Genomic DNA, 27,003 nt, shown 5'->3' with positions numbered 1-27,003 from the left:
CCAACTCAATACCCTACCAATGTGGTAAGCAAGCAATGCCTAACCAACTCAAAGCTCCACCAATGGGGTAAGTAAGCAATGCCTGACCAGCGCAATGCCCTACCAATGTGGTAAGTAAGCAATGCCTAACCAACTCAAAGCTCTACCAATGTGGTAAGTAAGCAATGCCAGACCAACTCAATGCCCTACCAATGTGGTAAGCAAGCAATGCCTAACCAACTCAAAGCTCTACCAATGTGGTAAGTAAGCAATGCCTGACCAACACAATGCCCTACCAAGTGGTATGCAAGCAATGCCTGAATGCCTGACCAACTCAATGTCCTACCAATGTGGTAAGCGATGCCTGACCAACTCAACGCCCTACCAATGTGGTAAGTAAGCAATGCCTGACCAACTCAATTCCCTACCAATGTGGTAAGCAAGCAATGCCTGACCAACTCAATTCCCTACCAATGTGGTAAGTAAGCAATGCCTGACCAACTCAATGCCCTACCAATGTGGCAAGTAAGCAATGCCTGATCAACTCAATTCCCTACCAATGTGGTAAGTAAGCAATGCCTGACCAACTCAAAGCTCTACCAATGTGGTAAGCAAGCAATGCCTGACCAACTCAATTCCATACCAATGTGGTAAGTAAGCAATGCCTGACCAACTCAAAGCTCTACCAATGTGGTAAGTAAGCAATGCCTGACCACCTCAATGCCCTACCAATGTGGTAAGCAAGCAATGCCTGACCAACTCAATGCCCTACCAATGTGGTAAGTAAGCAATGCCTGACCAATTCAATGTTCTAACATTGTGGTAAGTAAGCAATGCCAGACCAACTCAATGCCCTACCAATGTGGTAAGCAAGCAATGCCTAACCAACTCAAAGCTCTACCAATGTGGTAAGTAAGCAATGCCTGACCAACACAATGCCCTACCAAGTGGTATGCAAGCAATGCCTGAATGCCTGACCAACTCAATGTCCTACCAATGTGGTAAGCGATGCCTGACCAACTCAACGCCCTACCAATGTGGTAAGTAAGCAATGCCTGACCAACTCAATTCCCTACCAATGTGGTAAGCAAGCAATGCCTGACCAACTCAATTCCCTACCAATGTGGTAAGTAAGCAATGCCTGACCAACTCAATGCCCTACCAATGTGGCAAGTAAGCAATGCCTGATCAACTCAATTCCCTACCAATGTGGTAAGTAAGCAATGCCTGACCAACTCAAAGCTCTACCAATGTGGTAAGCAAGCAATGCCTGACCAACTCAATTCCATACCAATGTGGTAAGTAAGCAATGCCTGACCAACTCAAAGCTCTACCAATGTGCTAAGTAAGCAATGCCTGACCAACTCAATGCCCTACCAATGTGGAAAGCTAGCAATGCCTGACCAAATCACAGCTCTACCAATGTAAGTAAGCAATGCCTGATCAACTCAAAACTCTACTAGTGTGGTAAGTAAGCAATCCCTGGCCAATTCAATGCTCCACTAATGTGGTAAGAAAGCAATGCTTGACCAACTCTAAGCTCTACCAATGTGGTAAGTAAGCAATACCAGACCAATTTGACTAGGCCCACTGTTTTTGCATTTGCAATTGTGTGTTGTTTAATGAAATCATATAATATTAGTTGATTTCATACATGAATCCAGCTGTTTTGCTCAGACTAGTCCCTATCTTTTCAGACATAAAAAACTTTTCTCCCTAAATAATTTGATCAAATTGCCTTTTTTCCAAAATGTTTGATGGTTTCACATACATCTTTCATTTGTGACCTAGCACATTACATTGTTTATGCTTTCAAGGTGGAAATAAGGCTGGAATTCGGATACTGAAAAAAGCTGCAAAAACAAGGCAATGAAAGAAGAAAAAAGGCAGCAAAACCTGTGGTTTTGAATGCAGTTTTTTTTTTTTTTTTACTGCAGATCAGGTTTTGTCTGCAGAAACAAATGCTGAAAAAAGCCATGTGTGAACATAGCCTTAAAGTATCCATATGCTTTAAATCCTTCCCAACTGGGTGCATTCAATTTCCTCCCCTTTTTTCATCACAGTTTGAGGGATTATTTTTTGTTGGATGAGTTCTAATTTTGAATTACACCATGTTGTATGTCTGGGTCTGCAGCAGGGCAACGACCCCAAACATACAGCCAATATCTGAGTCCTTTCAGAGCCATTATACAGTATTAACATAATCATACTGATAGGGAATTTAAATTGAAAGCTCCATTGGGAACAGCAATTTCCTGCGGAATATGACAGCATTTTCTAAACAATGTATAGTAAAAATCACATTTGTTTGGGATTAAATGGGACATCCAGAAGATCTGTGGTTGGTTGTCCAACATGTTTGGAACAACCCCCATGAGTTGATGCTGTTTTTTTATTCACTCTGTATTTTGTTAACTGACAAAAATAAGCTAACACTTCTATTTTCTAAATCATTTTTACTTTAAAGCATTTTCCTTCTGCCTAAAACTTTAGCACAGTAATATATGTCTGTACATACACTCCTCAACATTGAAATTGCACCACAAAGAGGAAAAAGTCATGGAATTCTGAATATCATAGGATCGATGGAGTTGTTAATGACTTGCAAATGATAAAAAATGAAACAAAATTTTCAAAACATATTGATTTATTCAGTGTTTAGTTTGAGATCAACACATAAAAATACACAAACTTACATGACTAAGTATACAATCACGGTTAAACGTATCACTGTTTTTTTAACCCCTTCATGACCCAGCCTATTTTTACCTTTAATGACCTGGCCGTTTTTTGCAATTCGGACCAGTGTCCCTTTATGAGGTAATAACTCAGGAAAGCTTCAACGGATCCTAGCAGTTCTGAGAATGTTTTTTCATGACACATTGGGCATCATGAAAGTGGTAAATTAAGGTCGATAATTTTTGCGTTTATTTGTGAAAAAAATGGAAATTTGGCTAAAATTTTGAAAATTTCGCAATTTTCAAATTTTGAATTTTTATTCTCTTAAACGAGAGAGTTATGTGACACAAAATAGTTAATAAATAACATTACCCACTGGGGATGAGCGAAACGGGTCGTTCATTTTCAAAAGTCGCCGACTTTTGGCAAAGTCGGGTTTCATGAAACCCGATCCGACCCCTGTGCGGGGTCGGCCATGCGGTACGCGACTTTCGCGCCAAAGTCGCGTTTCAATGACGCGAAAAGCGCCATTTCTCAGCCAATGAAGGTAAACGCAGAGTGTGGGCAGCGTGATGACATAGGTCCTGGTCCCCACCATCTTAGAGAAGGGCATTGCAGTGATTGGCTTGCTGTCTGCGGCGTCACAGGGGCTATAAAGGGGCGTTCCCGCCGACCGCCATGTTACTGCTGCTGATCTGAGCTTAGGGAGAGGTTGCTGCCGCTTCGTCAGAAGCAGGGATAGCGTTAGGCAGGGTACATTAACCCCCGAACCGCTTGTGCTGTAGCGATTTCCACTGTCCAACACCACCTTTTGTTTGCAGGGACAGTGTAGGCTACATTTTTTTTCCTCAGTGCTGTAGCTCATTGGGCTGCCCTAGAAGGCTCCCTGATAGCTGCATTGCTGTGTGTACGCCGCTGTGCAAACCAACTGGTTTTTTCAAAGCACAAATCCTCTTGTTCCTTCCTTTCTGCACAGCTATCTTGTTTGTTTGTCCACACTTTTTATTTAATTTGTGCATCAGTCCACTCCTTATTGCTGCCTGCCATACCTGGCTGAGATTACTGCAGGGAGATAGTAATTGAAGGACAGTTCCTTTTTTTTTTTTTTTTTTTGTGGGAGATTAAGATTGGCATTTCTGCTAGAGTGCCATCCCTGTCTGTGCCATCTCTCACTCAGTGGGCCATAGAAAGCCTATTTATTTTTTTGCTTGATTTGGGTTCTAAAATCTACCTGAAAAAATCACTACATCAATCAGTGGGAGAAAAATATTGGCCTAAGGGCTTGTGTGCCACTCCTGACTCCTGTGTGTGCCATCTCTCAGTCAGAGGGCCATAGAAAGCCTATTTATTTTTTTGCTTGATTTGGGTTCCAAAATCTACCTGAAAAAATCACTACATCAATCAGTGGGAGAAAAATATTGGCCTCAGGGCTTGTGTGCCACTCCTGACTCCTGTGTGCATCATCACTCACTCAGTGGGCCATAGAAAGCCTTTTTTTTTTTTTGCTTTATTTGGGTTCTAAATTCTACCTGAAAAAATCAATAAATCAATCAGTGGGAGATTAATATTGGCCTTTGGGCTTGTGTGCCAGTCCTAAGCGTGCCATCTCTCTCACAAATAGTGGGCCATAGAAAGCCTATTTATTTATTTTTTTTTGGTTTTATAAATTCTCCCTGAAAAAAAAAAGGGAGATTAATATTGGCCTTTGGGCTTGTGTGCCAGTCCTAAGCGTGCCATCTCTCTCTCTCAGATAGTGGGCCATAGAAAGCCTATTTATTATTTTTTTTATTGGGTTTATAAATTTTCCCTGGGAAAAAAAAAAAAAAAGTGGGAGATTAATATTGGCCTCTGGGCTTGTGTGCCAGTCCTGAGCGTGCCATCTCTCTCACAAATAGTGGGCCATAGAAAGCCTATTTATTTATTTTTTTTGGTTTTATAAATTCTCCCTGAAAAAAAAAAGGGAGATTAATATTGGCCTTTGGGCTTGTGTGCCAGTCCTAAGCGTGCCATCTCTCTCTCTCAGATAGTGGGCCATAGAAAGCCTATTTATTTTTTTGCTTGATTTGGGTTCCAAAATCTACCTGAAAAAATCACTACATCAATCAGTGGGAGAAAAATATTGGCCTCAGGGCTTGTGTGCCACTCCTGACTCCAGTGTGCATCATCACTCACTCAGTGGGCCATAGAAAGCCTTTTTTTTTTTTTTGCTTTATTTGGGTTCTAAATTCTACCTGAAAAAATCAATAAATCAATCAGTGGGAGATTAATATTGGCCTTTGGGCTTGTGTGCCAGTCCTAAGCGTGCCATCTCTCTCACAAATAGTGGGCCATAGAAAGCCTATTTATTTATTTTTTTTTGGTTTTATAAATTCTCCCTGAAAAAAAAAAGGGAGATTAATATTGGCCTTTGGGCTTGTGTGCCAGTCCTAAGCGTGCCATCTCTCTCTCTCAGATAGTGGGCCATAGAAAGCCTATTTATTATTTTTTTTATTGGGTTTATAAATTTTCCCTGGGAAAAAAAAAAAAAAGTGGGAGATTAACCCCTTTACCCCCAAGGGTGGTTTGCACGTTATGGACCGGGTCAATTTTTACAATTCTGACCACTGTCCCTTTATGAGGTTATAACTCTTGAACGCTTCAACGGATCCCGGTGATTCTGACATTGTTTTCTCGTGACATATTATACTTCATGATAGTGGTAAAATTTCTTTGATATTACCTGCGTTTATTTGTGAAAAAAATGGAAATTTGGCGAAAATTTTGAAAATTTCGCAATTTTCCAACTTTGAATTTTTATGCAATTAAATCACAGAGATATGTCACACAAAATACTTAATAAGTAACATTTCCCACATGTCTACTTTACATCAGCACAATTTTGGAACCAAAATTTTTTTTTGTTAGGGAGTTATAAGGGTTAAAAGTTGACCAGCAATTTCTCATTTTTACAACACCATTTTATTTTAGGGACCACATCTCATTTGAAGTCATTTTGAGGGGTCTATATGATAGAAAATACCCAAGTTTGACACCATTCTAAAAACTGCACCCCTCAAGGTTCTCAAAACCACATTCAAGAAGTTTATTAACCCTTCAGGTGCTTCACAGGAATTTTTGGAATGTTTAAATAAAAATGAACATTTAACTTTTTTTCACAAAAAATTTACTTCAGCTCCAATTTGTTTTATTTTACCAAGGGTAACAGGAGAAAATGGACCCCAAATGTTGTTGTACAATTTGTCCTGAGTACGCTGATACCACATATGTGGGGGTTAACCACAGTTTGTGCACATGGCAGAGCTCGGAAGGGAAGGAGCGCCATTTGACTTTTCAATGCAAAATTGACTGGAATTGAGATGGGACGCCATGTTGCGTTTGGAGAGCCACTGATGTGGCTAAACATTGAAACCCCCCACAAGTGACACCATTTTGGAAAGTAGACCCCCTAAGGAACTTATCTAGAGGTGTGGTGAGCACTTTGACCCACCAAGTGCTTCACAGAAGTTTATAATGCAGAACCGTAAAAATAAAAAATCATTTTTTTTCACAAACATTATCTTTTCGCCCCCAATTTTTTATTTTCCCAATGGTAAGAGAAGAAATTGGACCACAAAAGTTGTGGCACAATTTGTCCTGAGTACTCTGATACCCCATATGTGGGGGTAAACCATTGTTTGGGCGCATGGGAGAGCTCGGAAGGGAAGGAGCGCCGTTTGACCTTTCAATGCAAAATTGACAGGAATTGAGATGAGACGCCATGTTGCGTTTGGAGAGCCACTGATGTGCCTAAACATTGAAACCCCCCACAAGTGACACCATTTTGGAAAGTAGACCCCCTAAGGAACTTATCTAGAGGTGTGGTGAGCACTTTGACCCACCAAGTGCTTCACAGAAGTTTATAATGCAGAACCTCAAAAATAAAAAATCATTTTTTTTCACAAACATTATCTTTTCGCCCCCAATTTTTTATTTTCCCAATGGTAAGAGAAGAAATTGGACCACAAAAGTTGTGGCACAATTTGTCCTGAGTACTCTGATACCCCATATGTGGGGGTAAACCATTGTTTGGGCGCATGGGAGAGCTCGGAAGGGAAGGAGCGCCGTTTGACCTTTCAATGCAAAATTGACAGGAATTGAGATGAGACGCCATGTTGCGTTTGGAGAGCCACTGATGTGCCTAAACATTGAAACCCCCCACAAGTGACACCATTTTGGAAAGTAGACCCCCTAAGGAACTTATCTAGAGGTGTGGTGAGCACTTTGACCCACCAAGTGCTTCACAGAAGTTTATAATGCAGAACCGTAAAAATAAAAAATCATTTTTTTTTCACAAAAATTATCTTTTCACCCCCAATTTTTTATTTTCCCAATGGTAAGAGAAGAAATTGAACCACAAAAGTTGTGGCACAATTTGTCCTGAGTACTCTGATACCCCATATGTGGGGGTAAACCATTGTTTGGGCGCATGGGAGAGCTCGGAAGGGAAGGAGCGCCGTTTGACCTTTCAATGCAAAATTGATAGGAATTGAGATTGGACGCCATGTTGCGTTTGGAGAGCCACTGATGTACCTAAACATTGAAACCCCCCACAAGTGACACCATTTTGAAAAGTAGACCCCCTAAGGAACTTATCTAGATGTGTGGTGAGCACTTTGACCCAATAAGAGCTTCACAGAAGTTTATAATGCAGAGCCGTAAAAATAAAACAAAATTTTTTTCCCACAAAAATAATTTTTTAGCCCCCAGTTTTGTATTTTCCTGAGGGTAACAGGAGAAATTGGACCCCAAAAGTTGTTGTGCAATTTGTCCTGAGTGCGCTGATACCCTATATGTGGGGGAGAACCAGCGTTTGGGCGCATGGGAGGGCTCGGAAGGGAAGGAGCGCCATTTGGAATACAGACTTAGATGGAATGGTCTGCAGGCGTCACATTGTGTTTGCAGAGCCCCTAATGTACCTAAACAGTAGAAACCCCCCACAAGTGACCCCATATTGGAAACTAGACCCCCTAAGGAACTTATTTAGATGTGTTGTGAGAACTTTGAGCCCCCAAGTATTTCACTACAGTTTATAACGCAGAGCCGTGAAAATAAAATAAAAAATTTCCCCTCAAAATTATTTTTTAGCCCCCAGTTTTGTATTTTCTCGAGGGTAAAAGGAGAAATTGGACCCCAAAAGTTGTTGTCCAATTTGTCCTGAGTGCGTTGATACCCCATATGTGGGGTGAACCAGCGTTTGGGCGCATGGGAGGGCTCGGAAGGGAAGGAGCGCCATTTGGAATGCAGACTTAGATGGAATGGTCTGCAGGCGTCACATTGCGTTTGCGGAGCCCCTAATATACCTAAACAGTAGAAACCCCCACAAGTGACCCCATGTTGGAAACTAGACCCCCCACGAACTTATCTAGATGTGTTGTGAGAACTTTGAGCCCCCAAGTGTTTCACTACAGTTTATAACGCAGAGCCGTGAAAATAAAAAATCTCTTTTTTTCCCACAAAAATTATTTTTTAGCCCCCAGTTTTGTATTTTCCCAAGGGTAACAGGAGAAATTGGACCCCAAAAGTTGTTGTCCAATTTGTCCTGAGTACGCTGATACCCCATATGTTGGGGTAAACTCCTGTTTGGGCACACGGGAGAGCTCGGAAGGGAAGGAGCACTGTTTTACTTTTTCAATGCAGAATTGGATAGAATTGAGATCGGTCGCCATGTCGCGTTTGGAGATCCCCCTGATGTGCCTAAACAGTGGAAACCCCCCAATTATAACTGAAACCCTAATCCAAACACACCCCTAACCCTAATCCCAACGGTAACCCTAACCACACCTCTAACCCAGACACACCCCTAATCCTAATCCCAATCGCAAATGTAATCCAAACCCTAACCCTAACTTTAGCCCCAACCCTAACTGTAGCCTTAACCCTAACCCTAGCCCTTACCCTAACCCTAACCCTAGCCCTAACCCTAGCCCCAACCCTAACCCTAGCCCTAACCCTAGCCCTAACCCAAGCCCTAACCCTAGCCCTAACCCTAGTCCCAACCCTAACCCTAGCCCTAACCCTAGCCCCAACCCTAACCCTAGCCCTAACCCTAGCCCTAACCCTAGCCCTAACCCTAGCCCTAACCCAAGCCCCAACCCTAACCCTAACCCTAGTCCCAACCCTAGCCCTAACCCTAGCCCTAGCCCTAACCCTAGCCCTAGCCCTAACCCTAGCCCTAACCCTAGCCCTAACCCTAGCCCTAGCCCTAACCCTAATGGGAAAATGGAAATAAATACATTTTTTTCATTTACTTTTATAGCGGGTTTTTTAGCGGATTTTTATGATTGGCAGCTGTCACACACTGAAAGACGCTTTTTATTGCAAAAAATATTTTTTGCGTTACCACATTTTGAGAGCTATAATTTTTCTATATTTTGGTCCACAGAGTCATGTGAGGTCTTGTTTTTTGCGGGACGAGTGGACGTTTTTATTGGTAACATTTTCGGGCACGTGACATTTTTTGATCGCTTTTTATTCCGATTTTTGTGAGGCAGAATGACCAAAAACCAGCTATTCATGAATTTCTTTTGGGGGAGGCGTTTATACCGTTCCGCGTTTGGTAAAATTGATAAAGCAGTTTTATTCTTCGGGTCAGTACGATTACAGCGACACCTCATTTATATCATTTTTTTATGTTTTGGCGCTTTTATACGATAAAAACTATTTTATAGAAAAAATAATTATTTTGGCATCGCTTTATTCTCAGGACTATAACTTTTTTATTTTTTTGCTGATGATGCTGTATGGCGGCTCGTTTTTTGCGGGACAAGATGACGTTTTCAGCGGTACCATGGTTATTTATATCTGTCTTTTTGATCGCGTGTTATTCCACTTTTTGTTTGGTGGTATGATAATAAAGCGTTGTTTTTTGCCTGGGTTTTTTTTTTTTTTTTCTTACTGTGTTTACTGAAGGGGTTAACTAGTGGGCCAGTTTTATAGGTGGGGTCGTTACGGACGCGGCGATACTAAATGTGTGTACTTTTATTGTTTTGTTTTTTTTATTTAGATAAAGAAATGTATTTATGGGAATAATATTTTTTTTTTTTTTCATTATTTAGGATTTTTTTTTTTTTTTTTTTTTTTACACACTTGGAAATTTTTTTTTTTACTTTTTTACTTTGCCCCAGGGGGGGACAATACAGATCGGTGATCTGCCAGTTTGCACAGCACTCTGACAGATCACCGATCTGTCTGAGAGCAGTGCAGCGTTACCAAGTGCCTGCTCTGAGCAGGCACTTGGTAAGCCACCTCCCTCCCTGCAGGACCCGGATCCGTGGCCATTTTGGATCCGGGACTTACTGCAGGGAGGGAGGTAGGAGACCCCTGGAGCAACGCGATCACATCGCGTTGCTGCGGGGGTCTCAGGGAAGCCCGCAGGGAGCCCCCTCCCTGCGCGATGCTTCCCTGCACCGCCGGCACATCGCGATCATCTTTGATCGCGGTGTGCCGGGGGTTAATGTGCCGGGGGCGGTCCGTGACCGCTCCTGGCACATAGTGCCGGATGTCAGCTGCGATAAGCAGCTGACACCCGGCCGCGATCGGCGGCGCTCCCCCCGTGAGCGCGGCCGATCGCGCTGGACGTAATATTCCGTCCTTGGGAATTAAGGCCCACCCCACATGGACGGAATATTACGTCCAATGGCAGAAAGGGGTTAATATTGGCCTCTGGGCTTGTGTGCCAAACCTGAGCGTGCCATCTCTCTCACAAATAGTGGGCCATAGAAAGCCTATTTATTTATTTTTTTTGGTTTTATAAATTCTCCCTGAAAAAAAAAAGGGAGATTAATATTGGCCTTTGGGCTTGTGTGCCAGTCCTAAGCGTGCCATCTCTCTCTCTCAGATAGTGGGCCATAGAAAGCCTATTTATAATTTTTTTTATTGGGTTTATAAATTTTCCCTGAAAAAAAAAAGTGGGAGATTAACCCCTTTACCCCCAAGGGTGGTTTGCACGTTAATGACCGGGCCAATTTTTACAATTCTGACCACTGTCCCTTTGTGAGGTTATAACTCTGGAACGCTTCAACGGATCCCAGTGATTCTGACATTGTTTTCTCGTGACATATTGTACTTCATGACAATGGTAAAAATTCTTTGATAGTACCTGCGTTTATTTGTGAAAAAAACGGAAATTTGGCGAAAATTATGAAAATTTCGCAATTTTCCAACTTTGAATTTTTATGCAATTAAATCACAGAGATATGTCACACAAAATACTTAATAAGTAACATTTCCCACATGTCTACTTTACATCAGCACAATTTTGGAACCAAATTTTTTGTTAGGGAGTTATAAGGGTTAAAAGTTGACCAGCAATTTCTCATTTCTACAACACCATTTTATTTTAGGGACCACATCTCATTTGAAGTCGTTTTGAGGGGTCTATATGATAGAAAATACCCAAGTGTGAAACCATTCTAAAAACTACACCCCTCAAGGTGCTCAAAACCATATTCAAGAAGTTTATTAACCCTTCTGGTGCTTCACAGGAATTTTTTGAATGTTTAAATAAAAATGAACATTTAACTTTTTTTCACAAAAAATTTAATTCAGCACCAATTTGTTTAATTTTACCAAGGGTAACAGGAGAAAATAGACCCCAAACATTGTTGTACAATTTGTCCTGAGCACGACAATACCCCACATGTGGGGGTAAACCACTGTTTGGGCGCATGGCAGAGCTCGGAAGCGAAGGAGCGCCATTTGACTTTTCAATGCAAAATTGACTGGAATTGAGATGGGACACCATATTTCGTTTGGAAAGCCCCTGATGTGCCTAAACATTGAAACCCCCCACAAGTGACACCATTTTGGAAAGTAGACCCCTTAAGGAACTTATCTAGATGTGTGGTGAGCACTTTGACCCACCAAGTGCTTCACAGAAGTTTATAATGTAGAACCGTAAAAATAAAAAATCATATTTTTTCACAAAAATTAACTTTCCGCCCCCAATTTTTTATTTTCCCAAGGGTAAGAGAAGAAATTGGACCCCAAAAGTTGTTGTACAATTTGTCCTGAGTACGCTGATACCCCATATGTGGGGGTAAACCACTGTTTGGGCGGATGGTAGAGCTCGGAAGGGAAGGAGCGCCGTTTGACTTTTCAATGCAAAATTGACAGGAATTGAGATGGGACGCCATGTTGCGTTTGGAGAGCCACTGATGTGCCTAAACATTGAAACCCCCCACAAGTGACACCATTTTGGAAAGTAGACCCCCTAAGGAACTTATCTAGATGTGTGGTGAGCACTTTGACCCACCAAGTGCTTCACAGAAGTTTATAATGCAGAGCCGTAAAAATAAAACAAAAAATTTTTCCCACAAAAATTATTTTTTTAGCCCCCAGTTTTGTATTTTCCCGAGGGTAACAGGAGAAAGTGGACCCCAAAAGTTGTTGCCCAATTTGTCCTGAGTGCGATGATACCCGATATGTGGGGGGAACCACTGTTTGGGCGCATGGGAGGGTTCGGAAGGGAAGGAGTGCCATTTGAATGCAGACTTAGATGGAATGGTCTGCAGGTGTCACATTGCGTTTGCAGAGCCCCTAATGTACCTAAACAGTAGAAACCCCCCACAAGTGACACCATTTTGGAAAGTAGACCCCCTAAGGAACTTATCTACATGTGTGGTGAGCACTTTGACCCACCAAGGGCTTCACAGAAGTTTATAATGGAGAGCCGTAAAAATAAAACAAACATTTTTTCCCACAAAAATTATTTTTTAGCCCCCAGTTTTGTATTTTCCCGAGGGTAACAGGAGAAATTGGACCCCAAAATTTGTTGTCCAATTTGTTCTGAGTGCGCTGATACCCCATATGTGGGGGGGAACCACTGTTTGGGCGCATGGGAGGGCTTGGAAGGGAAGGAGCTCCATTTGGAATGCAGGCTTAGATGGAATGGTCTGCAGGTGTCACATTGCATTTGCAGAGCCCCTAATGTACCGGAACAGTAGAAACCCCCCACAAGTGACACCATTTTGGAAACTAGACCCCCTAAGGAACTCATCTAGATGTGTTGTGAGAGCTTTGAACCCCCAAGTGTTTCACTACAGTTTGTAACACAGAGCCGTGAAAATTGAAAAAAAAAAATCTTTCACCCCAAAATTATTTTTTAGCCCCCAGTTTTGTATTTTCCCGAGGGTAAGAGGAGAAATTTGACCCCAAAAGTTGTTGTCCAATTTGTCCTGAGTACGCTGATACCCCATATGTTGGGGGGAACCACCGTTTGGGCGCATGGGAGGGCTCGGAAGGGAAGGAGTGCCATTTGGAATGCAGACTTAGATGGAATGGTCTGCAGGCGTCACATTGCATTTGCAGAACCCCTAATGTACCTAAACAGTAGAAATCCCCCACAAGTGACCCCATATTGGAAGCTAGACCCCCATGGAACTTATCTAGATGTGTTGTGAGAACTTTGAACCCCAAGTGTTTCACTACAGTTTATAACGCAGAGCCGTGAAAATAAAACATCTTTTTTTTCCCACAAAAATTATTTTTTAGCCCCGAGTTTTATATTTTCCCAAGGGTAACAGGAGAAATTGGACCACAAAAGTTGTTGTCCTATTTGTCCTGAGTACGCTGATACCCCATATGTTGGGGTAAACCCCTGTTTGGGCACACGGGAGAGCTCGGAAGGGAAGGAGCACTGTTTTACTTTTTCAACGCAGAATTGGCTGGAATTGAGATCGGACGCCATGTCGCGTTTGGAGAGCCCCTGATGTGCCTAAACAGTGGAAACCCCGCAATTATAACTGAAACCCTAATCCAAACACACCCCTAACCCTAATCCCAACAGTAACCCTAACCACACCTCTAACCCTGACACACACCTAACCCTAATCCCAACCCTATTCCCAACTGTAAATGTAATCTAAACCCTAACCGTAACTTTAGCCCCAACCCTAACTGTAGCCTTAACCCTAGCCCTAACCATAGCCCTAACCCTAACCTTAGCCCTAACCCTAGCCCTAACCCTAACCCTAACCCTAGCCCTAACCCTAGCCCTAACCCTAACCCTAGCCTTAACCCTAGCCCTAACCCTAGCCCTAACCCTAGCCCTAGCCCAAACCCTAACCCTAGCCCTAGCCCTAACCCTAGCCCTAATGGAAAAATGGAAATAAATACATTTTTTTTATTTTTCCCTAACTAAGGGGGTGATGAAGGGGGGTTTGATTTACTTTTATAGCGGGTTTTTTAGCGGATTTTTATGATTGGCAGCCGTCACACACTGAAAGACGCTTTTTATTGCAAAAAATATTTTTTGCGTTACCACATTTTGAGAGCTATAATTTTTCCATATTTTGGTTCACAGAGTCATGTGAGGTCTTGTTTTTTGCGGGACGAGTTGACGTTTTTATTGGTAACATTTTCGGGCACGTTACATTTTTTGATCGCTTTTTATTCCGATTTTTGCGAGGCAGAATGACCAAAAACCAGCTATTCATGAATTTCTTTTGGGGGAGGCGCTTATACCGTTCCGCGTTTGGTAAAATTGATAAAGCAGTTTTATTCTTCGGGTCAGTACGATTACAGCGACACCTCATTTATATCATTTTTTTATGTTTCGGCGCTTTTATACGATAAAAACTATTTTATAGAAAAAATAATTATTTTTGCATCGCTTTATTCTCAGGACTATAACTTTTTTTTTTTTTGCTGATGATGATGTATCACGGCTCGTTTTTTGCGGGACAAGATGACGCTTTTAGCGGTATCATGGTTATTTATATCTGTCTTTTTGATCGCGTGTTATTCCACTTTTTGTTCGGCGGTATGATAATAAAGCGTTGTTTTTTGCCTCGTTTTTTTTTTTTTCTTACGTTGTTTACTGAAGGGGTTAACTAGTGGGCCAGTTTTATAGGTCGGTCCGTTACGGACGCGGCGATACTAAATATGTGCACTTTTATTGTTTTTTTTTTTATTTAGATAAAGTAATGTATTTAGGGGAATAATATATATATATTTTTTCATTATTTAGGAATATTTTTTTTTATTTTTTTTTACACATTTTGAAATTTTTTTTTATTTTTTTACATTGTCCCAGGGGGGGGACATCACAGATCAGTGATCTGACAGTGTGCACAGCACTCTGTCAGATCACTGATCTGACATGCAGCGCTGCAGCCTTCACAGTGCCTGCTCTGAGCAGGCTCTGTGAAGCCACCTCCCTCCCTGCAGGACCCGGATCCGCGGCCATCTTGGATCTGGGGCTGGAGGAAGCAGGGAGGGAGGTGAGACCCTCGCAGCAACGCGATCACATCGCGTTGCTGCGGGGGGCTCAGGGAAGCCCGCAGGGAGCCCCCTCCCTGCGCGGTGCTTCCCTATACCGCCGGCACATCGCGATCATCTTTGATCGCGGTGTGCCAGGGGTTAATGTGCCGGGGGCGGTCCGTGACCGCTCCTGGCACATAGTGCCGGATATCAGCTGCGTTTTTTGTTTTATTTGTTTTCTAAATTCTCCCTGAAAAAATCATTTTATTTTATTTGGTTTCTAAATTCTTCCTGAAAAAATCATTTTTTTTTATTATTTTTTTTTCTAAAGTCTCCCTGAAAAAACAAACAAAAACAAATCAGTGGGAGATTAATATTGCCCTTTCTGCTTGTGTGCCAGTCTTGACTCCTGGGTGTGCCATCTCTCTCTCTCTCTCCAATTGTGGGCCATAGAAAGCCTATTATTTTTTTTGCTTGATTTGGGTTCCAAAATCTACCTGAAAAAATCACTACATCAATCATTGGGAGAAAAATATTGGCCTCCGGGCTTGTGTGCCACTCCTGACTCCTGTGTGTGGCATCTCTCACTCAGTGGGGCATAGCCTTTTTTTTTTTTTTTTTATTTGGTTTCTAAATTGTCATTGGAAAAATCATTTTATGTTATTTGGTTTCTAAATTCTTCCTGAAAAAATCATTTTATTTTATTTTGTTTCTAAAGTCTCCCTGAAAAAAAAATAAAATAAAAAAAAACAGTGGGAGATTAATATTAACATTTGTGCTTCAGTGACAGTCCTGCGTGTGTGGCATCTCTCTCATTTGGTGCCACCAAAAACAGAGTGTGTAACATTGTGCCTGATTTTCGTTGTGGTCTCACCCACCTGTAAAGGGGTAGCTAAATCATACTGAAGTTATAGCTCACCGTGTAAGTTGTGTGACAGCAACAAATACCGTTAGTTTGGTTACGTTTTTAAAACAATGAGGAAGTCTGGTGGAAGAGGTCGTGGCCGGGGGCGTTCATTGTCAGCTGGTAATGAGGGTAGTGGTAGTGGTGGAGCATCAGGTGGTCGTGGGAAAAAAAATATTGCACCTAAGTCTGGAGTTGTGCAGTCTGGCATTTTTTTAAACAACATCCAATTGATCAGCGCAAAGTCATCTGTCAAAAATGTTCAACTACCTTAAGCAGAGGGCAGAATCTGAAAAGTCTCAATACAAGTTGCATGCATAGACATTTAACCACCATGCATTTGCAAGTTTGGACTAACTACCAAACGTCCCTTGAGGTTGTAGCACCCTCGGCCAATGAAGCTAGTCATCAACGCAACATCCCTTCCGGCAGTGTAGGGCCACCATTTTCCCCACCACCTGCAGTATCTGTGCAGGTTTCTTTGCCAGGCCAAAGCAGTCAGGGTCAGGGAATCACCAGTTTCGTAGTAGGAAACACTGCATCTAGGGCACCGGCGGCAACAATACCATCTCCCACCGTCTCTCAGTCTGCCATGTCCACCGGCACCCCCGCTAGTTCCACGATCTCCAGCTCTCCAGTCCAGCTCACCCTACATGAGACTATGGTTAGAAAAAGGAAGTACTTAGCCTCGCATCCGCGTACACAGGGTTTGAACGCCCACATAGCTAGACTAATCTCGTTAGAGATGATACCCTAACGGTTAGTTGAAAGCGAAGCTTTCAAAGCCCTGATGGACTACGCTGTACCACGCTACGAGCTACCCAGTCGACACTTTTTTCCAGAAAAGCCATCCCAGCCCTCCACCAGCATGTTAAAGAGCGCATCGTCCATGCACTCAGGCAATCTGTGAGCACAAAGGTGCATCTGACAACAGATGCATGGACCAGTAGGCATGGCCAGGGACGTTACGTGTCCATCACGGCACACTGGGTGAATGTTGTGGATGCAGGGTCCACAGGGGACAGCAAGTTTGGGACAGTTCTGCCTAGCCCACGGTCTAGGAAACAGTTGGCTGTAGCCGTTCGCACCCCCTCCTCCTCCTCCTCGTCCTCCTGCAGAAGCGAGAGCTCGTCCACAGACCGCAGTCGCACAACCACTCCATCCGCAGCTGCCACTGTTGCACACCAGGTCTCCCATTATGGGGCAGCTACTGGCAAACGTCAGCAGGCTGTATTGGCTATGAAGTGTTTGGGCGACAACAGACACACCGCGGAAGTTCTGTCCGAGTTCTTGCAGAAAGAAACGCAGTCGTGGCTGGGCACTGTAGATCTTGAGGCAGGCAAGGTAGTGAGTGATAACGGAAGGAATTTCATGGCTGCCATCTCCCTTTCCCAACTGAAACACATTCCTTGCCTGGCTCACACCTTAAACCTGGTGGTGCAGTGCTTCCTGAAAAGTTATCCGGGGTTATCCGACCTGCTCCTCAAAGTGCGTGGACTTTGCTCACATATCCGCCGTTCGCCCGTACACTCCAGCCGTATGCAGACCTATCAGCGTTCTTTGAACCTTCCCCAGCATCGCCTAATCATAGACGTTGCAACAAGTTGGAACTCAACACTGCACATGCTTCAGAGACTGTGCGAACAGAGGCGGGCTGTTATGTTTTTGTGGGAGGATACACATACACGGGCAGGCAGTAGGATGGCAGACATGGAGTTGTCAGGTGTGCAGTGGTCGAAGATTCAAGACATGTGTCAAGTCCTTCAGTGTTTTGAGGAATGCACACGGCTGGTTAGTGCAGACAACGCCATAATAATCATGAGCATCCCCCTAATGCGTCTGCTGATGCAAAGTTTGACGCACATAAAGGATCAGGCGTCTGCAGCTGAGGAAGAGGAAAGCCTTGATGACAGTCAGCCATTGTCTGGCCAGGGCAGTGTACAGGACGAGGTAGGGGGCGAAGAGGAGGAGGAGGACGAGGAGGATGATGGGGATGATTATATTTTTAATGAGGAAGCTTTTCCGGGGCCACTGGAAATTGTTGGCGCGGCAAGGCCGGGTTCTGGTTTTTGGAGGGACACAAGTGACGTGGATTTGCCTGAAACTGCCCCTAAACCAAGCACAACCGCAGATTTGAGAACTGGAACTTTGGCCCATATGGAGGATTATGCCTTACGTATCCTCAAAAGGGACACACGCATTACTAAAATGATGAACGATGACGATTACTGGTTGGCCTGCCTCCTTGATCCTCGCTATAAAGGCAAATTGCAAAATATAATGCCACATGACAACTTGGAAATAATATTAGCAACCAAACAATCAACTCTTGTTGACCGTTTGCTTCTGGCATTCCCTGCACACAGCGCCCGTGATCGTTCTCACACGAGCTGCAGGGGCCAGCAGACCAGAGGTGTTAGAGGGGCAGAAATCAGAAGTGGCGTTGGCCTGAGGGGTTTTCTGACCAGGTTGTGGAGTGATTTTGCTATGACCGCAGACAGGACAGGTACTGCAGCATCAATTCAAAGTGACAGGAGACAACATTTGTCCAGTATGGTTACAAACTATTTTTCATCCCTTATCGACGTTCTCCCTCAACCATCATTCCCATTTGATTACTGGGCATCCAAATTAGACACCTGGCCAGAATTGGCACAATATGCATTGCAGGAGCTTGCTTGCCCGGCAGCTAGTGTCCTATCAGAAAGAGTATTCAGTGCTGCAGGTTCAATACTAACAGAAAAAAGGACTCGTCTGGCTACCTAAAATGTAGATGATCTAACCTTCATTAAAATGAACCACAACTGGATTTCGAAATCTTTTGCCCCACCTTGCCCGGCTGACACCTAGCTTTCCTATGAAAAGGTCTTGCCTGTGGACTATTCTGAATGACTTTTCCAATCTCGTAATTTTCTGCACCTGATTGTCCAGCATATGACATGTTTACACCTCACTAAATGGCCAAACTCCCCACACGGGGCCGTGGTATCGCCACTTGGCGCCAGCACCCGTGAGAGTGCTGTTTGTCTGAAGAGGTGGGTGTGCCCGCTTTTGGTCGACGGCACTGCCACTGGGTCCCTCATAGTACAATAAAGTGTCTCTGGCGGTGGTGGTGCGCACCCAACGTCAGACACACCGTTGTAATATGAGGGGCCCTGGGCCTGTCCCGCGGCCACAAGACAGTTCCCCCCCCCAGCTCAAACAGTGCTCTACCACTTGCAAAACTATCTCTCACAGCTCCACCAATGTTTAGTCTATGCGCTGACATCCTTCAATGCCTGGCACTGACAATACCATTGTATTGACATTTTTGTTATGTTAGGCCTTCGAAGCCTGTCTGCGGTCCCTCCTTCCACTAGGCCTCCACTGACCATTGTACTGCTGCCCGTGTACCCCTGGAACCAATTTTAAATTGCCAACAGCCCTATTTTTTTATGTTAGGCCTTCGAAGCCTGTCTGCGGTCCCTCCTTCCACTAGGCCTCCACTGACCATTGTACTGCTGCCCTTGTACCACTGGAACCAATTTTAAATTGCCAACAGCCCTATTTTTTTATGTTAGGCCTTCGAAGCCTGTCTGCGGTCCCTCCTTCCACTAGGCCTCCACTGACCATTGTACTGCTGCCCTTGTACCACTGGAACCAATTTTAAATTGCCAACAGCCCTATTTTTTTATGTTAGGCCTTCGAAGCCTGTCTGCGGTCCCTCCTTCCACTAGGCCTCCACTGACCATTGTACTGCTGCCCGTGTACCCCTGGAACCAATTTTAAATTGCCAACAGCCCTATTTTTTTATGTTAGGCCTTCGGAGCCTGTCTGCGGTCCCTCCTTCCACTAGGCCTCCACTGACCATTGTACTGCTGCCCTTGTACCACTGGAACCAATTTTAAATTGCCAACAGCCCTATTTTTTTATGTTAGGCCTTCGAAGCCTGTCTGCGGTCACTCCTTCCACTAGGCCTCCACTGACCACACCACTGCTGCCCGTGTACCCCTGGAACCAATTTAAAATTGCCGACAGCCAGCCCAATTTTATTATGTTAGGCCTTCGATGCCTGTCTGCGGTCCGTTCTTTCTACTACTACTATACTGACCAGGCCACTGCTGCCCGTGTTCCCCTGGAACCAATTTAAAATTTCCTACAGCCATCTGTTATTATGTTAGGCCTTCGATGCCTGTTTGCGGTCACTCCTTCCACTAGGCCTCCACTGACCACACCACTGCTGTCCGTGTACCCCTGGAACCAATTTAAAATTGCCTACAGCCAGCCCAATTTTTTTATTTTAGGCCTTCGATGCCTGTCTGCGGTCCGTTCTTTCTACTACTACTACACTGACCAGGCCACTGCTGCCCGTGTTCCCCTGGAACCAATTTAAAATTGCCTACAGCCATGTGTTATTATGTTAGGCCTTCGATGCCTGTCTGCGGTCACTCCTTCCACTAGGCCTCCACTGACCACACCACTGCTGCCCGTGTACCCCTGGAACCAATTTAAAATTGCCTACAGCCAGCCCAATTTTATTATGTTAGGCCTTCGAAGCCTGTCTGCGGTCCGTTCTTTCTACTACTACTACACTGACCAGGCCACTGCTGCCCGTGTTCCCCTGGAACCAATTTAAAATTGCCTACAGCCATGTGTTATTATGTTAGGCCTTCGATGCCTGTCTGCGGTCACTCCTTCCACTAGGCCTCCACTGACCACACCACTGCTGCCCGTGTACCCCTGGAACCAATTTAAAATTGCCTACAGCCAGCCCAATTTTTTTATGTTAGGCCTTCGAAGCCTGTCTGCGGTCCGTTCTTTCTACTACTACAACACTGACCAGGCCACTGCTGCCCGTGTTCCCCTGGAACCAATTTAAAATTGCCTACAGCCATCTGTTATTATGTTAGGCCTTCGATGCCTGTTTGCGGTCACTCCTTCCACTAGGCCTCCACTGACCACACCACTGCTGCCCGTGTACCCATGGAACCAATTTAAAATGGCCTACAGCCATCTGGTATTATGTTAGGCCTTCGATGCCTGTCTGCGGTCACTCCTTCCACTAGGCCTCCACTGACCACACCACTGCTGCCCGTGTACCCTTGGAACCAATTTAAAATTGCCTACAGCCATCTGTTATTATGTTAGGCCTTCAATGCCTGTCTGCGGTCACTCCTTCCACTAGGCCTCCACTGACCACACCACTGCTGCCCGTGTACCCCTGGAACCAATTTAAAATTGCCTACAGCCATCTGTTATTATGTTAGGCCTTCGAAGCCTGTCTGCGGTCCTTTCTTCCAATAGTTCTCCACTGACCAGACCAATGCTGGCCGTGTACCCCTGGAACCCAGCTGAAAGTGCATGTAGCCTCCTTTTTTTCTTTGTTTTATATTTAGAAAGCCCAGATGAACTACGCTGTGCAACGGTTCAAGCTACCCAGTCAACATTTCTTTTGCGAGAAAAGCCATCCGAGCCCTCCAGCGGCATGAAAAAGTCTGCATTGTCATAGCACTCAGGCAATCAAACAGTAGAAAGGTGCACCTGACAAGAGACGCATGGACCAGTAGGCATGTCCACAAAAAGTTACGTGTCCATTACGGCGCACTGGGTTAATGTGTTGGATGCATGGTCCACAGGGGACAGCCTACAAAGTCTGTCTGCAGTCCCTAATTCCAATTTTCTTCCGCTGACCACACCACTGCTGCCCGTGTACCCCTGGAACCAATTTTACAGTGTCTACAGCCTAATTTTGTTATGTTAGGCCTACTACGCCTGTCTGCGGTCCCTCCTTCCAATACTCGTCCACTGACCACACCACTGCTGCCCGTGGACCCCCTGGAACCTATTTTTAATTGCATAGAGCATCCTTTTTTTAATAGTAGGCGTACAAAGTCTGTCTGCGGTCCACTATTGAAATTGTCCTCCACTGCCCAGAGCACTGCTGCTTGTGTACCCCTGTAACTTTTTTAAGCTGCAGTGAGCCACATTTTTGGTTTAAGTCCTACTACCTGTGTCTGTCTGCGCCACTCAATTCAGCTGTGTTCCTTTGAAAAAAGCTGAGCGTCAATAGTCTTGTTTTCAGCCTCTAGGAATTTTAAAACTGCATTGGGGGTACAACTTTGGTAGGGCCTACTAACGGTGTCTGCCTCCCCAAGGTGTGCCCCAGGTTTCCTCGCCATTGCTTCGATCTTAATGCTCTCGTTTAGTAGTTGTTGGAAACTACACTGCATTAGGCCTACAAATTGGGTATGGGGTGTAGAGAGATGGTGTGTTCCACTCCATGGTGTTCCCCAGGTTTCCTCTCCATTGCTTTGATCTTCATGCTCTCGTTTAGTAGTTGTTGGAAACTACACTGCATTAGGCCTACAAATTGGGTATGGGGTGTAGAGAGATGGTGTGTTCCACTCCAAGGTGTTCCCCAGGTTTCCTCTCCATTGCTTCGATCTTCATGCTCTCGTTTAGTAGTTGTTGGAAACTACACTGCATTAGGCCTACAAATTGGGTATGGGGTGTAGAGATGGTGTGTTCCACTCCAAGGTGTTCCCCAGGTTTCCTCGCCAATGCTTCGATCTTCATGCTCTCGTTTAGTAGTTGTTGGAAACTACACTGCATTAGGCCTACAAATTGGGTATGGGGTGTAGAGAGATGGTGTGTTCCACTCCAAGGTGTTCCCCAGGTTTCCTCGCCATTGCTTCGATCTTAATGCTCTCGTTTAGTAGTTGTTGGAAACTACACTGCATTAGGCCTACAAATTGGGTATGGGGTGTAGAGAGATGGTGTGTTCCACTCCATGGTGTTCCCCAGGTTTCCTCTCCATTGCTTTGATCTTCATGCTCTCGTTTAGTAGTTGTTGGAAACTACACTGCATTAGGCCTACAAATTGGGTATGGGGTGTAGAGAGATGGTGTGTTCCACTCCAAGGTGTTCCCCAGGTTTCCTCTCCATTGCTTCGATCTTCATGCTCTCGTTTAGTAGTTGTTGGAAACTACACTGCATTAGGCCTACAAATTGGGTATGGGGTGTAGAGATGGTGTGTTCCACTCCAAGGTGTTCCCCAGGTTTCCTCGCCAATGCTTCGATCTTCATGCTCTCGTTTAGTAGTTGTTGGAAACTACACTGCATTAGGCCTACAAATTGGGTATGGGGTGTAGAGAGATGGTGTGTTCCACTCCAAGGTGTTCCCCAGGTTTCCTCGCCAATGCTTCGATCTTCATGCTCTCGTTTAGTAGTTGTTGGAAACTACACTGCATTAGGCCTACAAATTGGGTATGGGGTGTAGAGAGATGGTGTGTTCCACTCCAAGGTGTTCTCCAGGTTGCCTTTCCTGAGCTTCGATCTTCCGGCTCTCGTTTAGTAGTTGTTGGAAACTACACTGCATTAGGCCTACAAATTGGATATGGGGTGTAGAGAGATGGTGTGTTACACTCCAAGGTGTTCCCCAGGTTTCCTCTCCATTGCTTCGATCTTCATGCTCTCGTTTAGTAGTTGTTGGAAACTACGCTGCATTAGGCCTACAAATTGGGTATGGGGTGTAGAGAGATGGTGTGTTCCACTCCAAGGTGTTCTCCAGGTTGCCTTTCCTGAGCTTCGATCTTCCGGCTCTCGTTTAGTAGTTGTTGGAAACTACACTGCATTAGGCCTACAAATTGGGTATGGGGTGTAGAGAGATGGTGTGTTCCACTCCAAGGTGTTCTCCAGGTTGCCTTTCCTGAACTTCTATCTTCAGGCTCTCATTAAATTGTGGTTAAATGGAACAACTGCATTTGGCGTACTAGTTGGTTTGGGGCCTACTATCGGTGTCTGCCACTCCTCGCTGTTCTCCTGGTTTCCTGTCCTGAAATTCCATTTTCAGGCTCTCGTTAAGTAGTTGTTAATGTTAGACTGCATTTGGCCTACTAGTTGGGTTGGGGCCTACTATCGGTGTCTGCCACTCCTTGCTGTTCTCCTCCACTGAACAAAGCTGTGCCGCCTGTTTACTACGGTTGCCAATTTTGAACTGCATTTCGACTACTTACTGATTTGGGCCTACTCTCTGTGTCAGCCTCTCATTCCAGTTGTCCTCCACTGCAATGCCCCCTGGTTAGTCCTGTGTTACCAATTTTGAACTGCATTTAGTCAACTTTATTCTTTGGGCCAGCCAGTGATAGATGAGTCTGCTGGTACATTGACCCATAACGCAAAATTCCCCGTGCACGCTACACAGCAAGATTGTGACCCTGCTGAAAGTCAGGTTCCTCTTCCCGCAAACCATACCACCTTACACGGGGACAAAGAGGAAGGTGCAGATGAAAGTGCATGTTCCTTCATCAGGTGGGGGGAGGAATACGTCACTGGCACAGGGCCTCTCATAGTACGCAAAAGTGTTGCTGCCGGTGGGAGGCGCCCCCGCCGTGCAAACACACCGCTGTACTTTGAGGGGCCCTGTGCCAGTGCCAATGCCAACGAGTGGGCCCCCCCTGCTTGCTCAGGATCACAGCACTTGCAAAGTTGAAATACTTACCTCTCCCTGCTCCACTGCCGTGACGTGGTCCAGATTTACTGGGCCCACTAATTACTTGAACCAGCCCTACCCCCCACAACTTTAGCCAAATGACCCCCAATTTCAAATGCCTTCCAATTATTATAAGCTAAATTACGATTGACAAGCTTCTGTAACAAGAATGGATGTTTTTGCCATTAAAATGGGCAGTGTAGGTGTTTTCCTGGCCTCCTGGCCTCCACTCACTGCCGACTATGCTCCCCCATTGACTTGCATTGGGTTTCGTGTTTCGGGCGATACCCGACTTTTCGCCATAATCGGCCGATTCCACTCGACTCGACTTCTAAGATAGTCGGGTTTCGCGAAACACGACTCGACTCTAAAAAGGTCAAGGTCGCTCAACCCTAATTCTGAGTATTCTGAAGAGATTCTTCTGCTTTGTCAAGGAAATCGTCATCTTCTTTGATCTTCAGTGTAGCTATTCTCTACTGAAGACTTTGCATCTTTTCCTCTAACTGAGAGGCAAGAATGCATTTCTGGCATGTAAAGTTTATCTTTTCCTCTGGCAAGTCTGTAAACATATAGCACACATTGCATCTCACATAAATTGTTGTTGAACTGTCATAAAAGTTTGATGATTTCTTTCGAGCAGATTACAAATTACCTTCCTCAAGTTTCAAATTCCTGGTTTAAAGGCTGCTCACTCTAGCATGTGCAACATTAGGCCTGGCATTGTTGTATCCTGTCCTGCGACACTTTTCCTGCAACAGCTTGGAATTACATTTATTTAGTCATGGAACCCATGGTATGGCCATTTTTGGCCATACCATGGGTTCCATGGCTAAATAAATGTATTTCCAAGCTGTTATTGTATGTGGAATGAAGACTAGAAGGGCCTAGCAACCATGCGTTACTATAAACCCGGGAGTAGGACAGTTGCAACATTACCACATGAAGGCCCTTTCATTGACATCACGCCACTGCTCTCAAAGGTCATCACGGCTTAGAGCAAGATGGCAGTGGAGGCTGGAATGGAGGTCTATGCTTTTCAATAATGAGTCTGGAGACAATGTGGCAACACCATGAACAGGCCTTCATGAGGGAATGTCACACTGGTCCTACTCCCAAGATTATGGTGTGTAGGGGTATAATGTGGGGTAGCTGGACCCCTCTAGTCTTCATTCCAAATAAATTTACATCTCAGTGTTACCGTATATACTCGAGTATAAGCCGAGATTTTCAGCCCATTTTTTTAGGCTGAAAGTCCCCCTCTCGGGTTATACTCGAGTCATATACCTGGGGGTCGGCAGGTGAGGGGGAGCGGGGGCTGTGTAGTTATACTTACCTGCTGCGGCGCGGTCCCTGCAGTCCCTGGCTTCCCCGGCGCTGCAGATTCTTTCTGTACTGAGTGGTCACATGGCACCGCTCATTACAGAAATGAATAGGCGGCTCCACCTCCCATAGGGGAGGAGCCGCATATTCATTGCTGTAAATGATCGGTAACTGTGACCGCTCAATTACAGGAAGAAGCTGCAGCGCCGGGGAAGCCAGGGACTGCAGGGACCGCGCCGGAGCAGGTAAGTATACGGGGAGGGGAGCGCTGCACGATATTTACCTGCTCCTCGCTCCGGTGCGGCTCCATCTAGCAGTGACGCTCAGGTTAGATGGCGCGGTGACGTAGTCAATGCGCGCCCTCTGCTGAGCGTCAGTGCTGGAGACGGAGCCGCACGAGGAGCAGGTAATTATTGAAAGCGCCGGCGTCCTGAGCAAGAGGGTGAGTATGTGATTTTTTTTTTTATTGCAGCACCAGCAGCATTCTATATGGCACAGCTTGATAAGGAGCATCTATGGGGCCATAATCAACGGTGCAGAGCATATATATATATGGGGCCCAGCTTTATAAGGAGCATCTATGGGGCCATAATCAACGGTGCAGAGCAATATATATGGGGCACAGCTTTATAAGTAACATCTATGGGGCCATAATCAACGGTGCAGAGCAATATATATGGGGCACAGCTTTATAAGGAGCATCTATGGGGCCATAATCAACGGTGCAGAGCAATATATATGGGGCACAGCTTTATAAGGAGCATCTATGGGGCCATAATCAAAGGTGCAGAGCAATATATATGGCACAGCTTTATAAGGAGCATCTATGGGGCCATACTCAACGGTGCAGAGCAATATATATGGCACGGCTTTATAAGGAGCATCTATGGGGCCATAATCAAAGGTGCAGAGCAATACACATGGCACAGCTTTATAAGGAGCATCTATGGGGCCATAATCAACAAGGCAGAGCAATATATATGGGGCACAGCTTTATAAGGAGCATCTATGGGGCCATAATCAATGGTGCAGAGCAATATATATATGGCATAGCTTTCTATGGAGCATCTATGGGGCCATAATGAACGGTATAGAGCATTCCATATGGCACAGCTTTATGTGGAGCATCTATGGGGCCATAATGAACAGTGCAGAGCATTGTATATAGCACAGTTGTATATGGAGCATCTATGGGGCAATAATGAACGGTATGGAGCATCTATTTTTATTTTTGAAATTTACCAGTAGCTGCTGCATTTCCTACCCTAGGCTTATACTCGAGTCAATAAGTTTTCCCAGTTTTTTGTGGCAAAATTAGGGGGGTCGGCTTATACTCGGGTCGGCTTATACTCGAGTATATACGGTACATTGATTTTGTTTTGGACCAGTGGTTCAGCCATTTTTTCAAGGT

This window comes from Ranitomeya imitator, chromosome 2 (genome assembly GCF_032444005.1).
Source record: "Ranitomeya imitator isolate aRanImi1 chromosome 2, aRanImi1.pri, whole genome shotgun sequence".
NCBI classification, from domain to species: Eukaryota; Metazoa; Chordata; class Amphibia; order Anura; family Dendrobatidae; genus Ranitomeya; species Ranitomeya imitator.
The sequence above is the reverse complement of the archived record's forward strand: the minus strand, read 5'-3'. Positions refer to the sequence as shown.